Source organism: Atractosteus spatula, unplaced genomic scaffold (genome assembly GCF_055471065.1).
Source record: "Atractosteus spatula isolate fAtrSpa1 unplaced genomic scaffold, fAtrSpa1.hap1 Scaffold_17, whole genome shotgun sequence".
NCBI classification, from domain to species: Eukaryota; Metazoa; Chordata; class Actinopteri; order Semionotiformes; family Lepisosteidae; genus Atractosteus; species Atractosteus spatula.
The window spans coordinates 13,271-16,092 of record NW_028296730.1 but is presented as its reverse complement, the minus strand read 5'-3'; the positions used below and the strand labels follow the sequence as shown (position 1 = coordinate 16,092).

Sequence of the window (2,822 nt, the reverse complement as noted above, 5' to 3'; positions counted from 1 at the left end):
TCGGTTTTGTTGTTTCTTGCGGGAAACAAGACTTCGGCTTTATTGTTCCTTGCATGCAATAAACTCATCTGTTTTACTTCATCTCGGGATCAAGAACCTTATTCTTTCTGTTACAACAATAGCGAGGTGGCTGCTCTGCTACGTACGACACCCTGACCTAGAATTAGGTTGTCTGCGAATGATTTATCTCGTACTGAACAGGATTACTATTGCAACAACACATCATCAGTAGGGTAAAACTAACCTACTATTAACTATTAGTGGGTGAACAATTCAACACTTGGTGAATTCTGCTTCACAATGATAGGAAGAGCCGACATCGAAGGATCAAAAAGTGACGTTGCCATTAACGCTTGGCCGCCGCATTCCAGTTATCCTTGTGGTAAGTTTTCTGACACCTCCTGCTTAAAACCCCAACAATCAGAAGGATTGTGAGGCCCCACTTTCACGGTCTGTATTCATACTGAAAATCAAGATCAAGCGAGCTTTTGCCCTTCTGCTCCACGGGAGGTTTCTGTCCTCCCTGAGCTCGCCTTAGGATACCTGCATTGCTGTTTGACAGGTGTACCGCCCCAGTCAAACTCCCCACCTGCTTCTGTTCCCGGAGCGGGTCGCAGCTGGCGGGTGACAGAAACAAGAGCCTGTGTGGGGCTCGCCCTCCCGCCTCACCAGGTAAGTGAGGAAAAGATAAGAGTAGTGGTATTTCACCGGCGGTGCCCCCAGGAGGGGGGGCTCCCATTTATTCTACACCTCTCATGTCTCTTCACACTGCCAGACTAGAGTGAAGCTCAACAGGGTCTGCTTTCCCCACTGATTCCGCCAAGCCCGTTCCCTTGGCTGTGGGTTCGCTAGATAGTAGGTAGGGACAGTGGGAATCTCGTTCATCCATTCATGCACGTCACTAAATAGATGACGAGGTATTTGGCTATTTATAATCACCAGATTAACTGGTTTCTTTTCTGGGTTCAGTGGCCCCTCCACTTAATCATCCAAAATGATGCTTGCAAGACGGCATCTGGGATGACACACCCACCAATGGCTTTGAGTGCTCCCATGCCGGTTGTAATCATTATGAGATCCCCAAGTCAAGGAGGGTTGTCTAGTTCAAGTTCCCACCAGTCATTTTCAGTCCCAGCTAGGGTAGGGCTGTAAAGGGCAGGACCTAGCTAGATGCCAGCAAGGGGGTTATAGCTGTGATTTTAATTCAGCAAAAGGGTTAACATTTTTCGGTTATATACAAAGGTACATAATATAACATTGAAGTACATTTTATAGTTACATTATATACATCTGAGTTAGCTTCCTACACTGGCTATGTCCCTGACCTCTACAAACGATATATTGATGACTGCGTCGGTGCCGCCACATGCTCCAACGATCAGCTTGAGTTCTTCCTGCACCATTTCACCAACTTCCACCCGTCCCTCAAATATACGATTAACATATCTTCCACTACTCTTCCGTTTCTAGACATCCACTTGTCTATCAACTACCCCCGACTGTCCACTTCAGTTTATTACAAACCCACGGATTCACACAGCTACCTCCTGTACAGCTCATTTCACCCCAACCACACTAAAAACTCTCTTCCTTTTTCACAGTTCCTTAGGTTACGACGATTATGCAGCGACGACATCGACTTCGAGAACCAAGCCCTCGAAATGTACTCATTTTTCATCAACAGAGGATACCCCAGCAGTGTGATTGACAGGGCCCTTGCCCGAGCCAAAAACACCCCCCGGACCATCAACCCGATCAGGAACTCCCGCCGTAACAACCGCATTCCTTTGGTGCTTCCTTACCACCCTAACACACTTCCTATCCCCAGGACCATTAACCACAACTTTTCCATCCTACAGGATGATCCCTCCATTGGGGCCCTCTTTTCTGATCGCCCTATCATCTCATATCGCCGACCACCTAATCTGCGTAACCTCCTTGTTCACAGCTCCCTTGACCGCCCTCAACAACCATCCACACCAGGCACTTTCCCTTGCAACAGAGCTCGCTGTATCACCTGCAAATACACAGCCACCACCACACTCATTCAAGGCCCCTCAGGACAATTCCGGATCACCCAGACAGCATCTTGTACCTCCAGCAACCTTATTTACTGTATCTCTTGCAGTAAATGCCCAGCCATCTACATTGGAGAAACAGGAAGGAGACTCGGAGACCGTTTCAGAGAACACGTCAGGGCTGTAAAGATTAAAGATCTCTCCAAGCCCATTGTTTCTCATTTCACCTCTGACGGCCACGACCACTCTAATCTCTCCGTCTGTGTTCTCAAAGACGGTTTTCCGAACTCATACATCAGAAAGACCACCGAAACTAAAATTATTCTGCAGCTAGGATCACACCTTCTCCCTTCCCTTAACGACAGACTACTGTTCTTTTAAATTTTCTCCATTCATTGGAAGTTTCATTTCACACCTCTCTGCACCCATTCTGACTTCACACCTCTTGATTGGCCTCTCTTTCTGTCCCCTGCTCCCACCTCTCACTCCTCCTCCCTCCCAACCTTTGTTCTCCCGCTACTTTACCTCTGCCTACTGCCCTGTCTCTCTCACACCTGAAGAAGGCTCCACGGCCGAAACGTTGTGTTCTCTTTCTTCTTTTTTTCAGCATGGAATAAACCTATTACTTGTTCCTTTGCAGCCTACGCATGCTGACGCAGCTACCCACCTGAACTACATCTGAGATATATACAATCATTGTTACGTTCAGTAGCTGTGTTTTTGCCGCCAAAATTGAGAGGATGTCGAGAGAGTAAAGTAGGGCTCTTAGCTGTTACTGTCTACTTTCTCTAATCTCCAGACTCT

General features: G+C 47.3%; 1 pseudogene; it reads right to left on the bottom strand.

Moving 5' to 3' along the window:
• Positions 1 to 223: 223 nt before the first annotated feature.
• LOC148809080 (28S ribosomal RNA) lies at positions 224 to 816 on the bottom strand (annotated as a pseudogene; the record flags this gene model as incomplete).
• Positions 817 to 2,822: the final 2,006 nt, after the last annotated feature.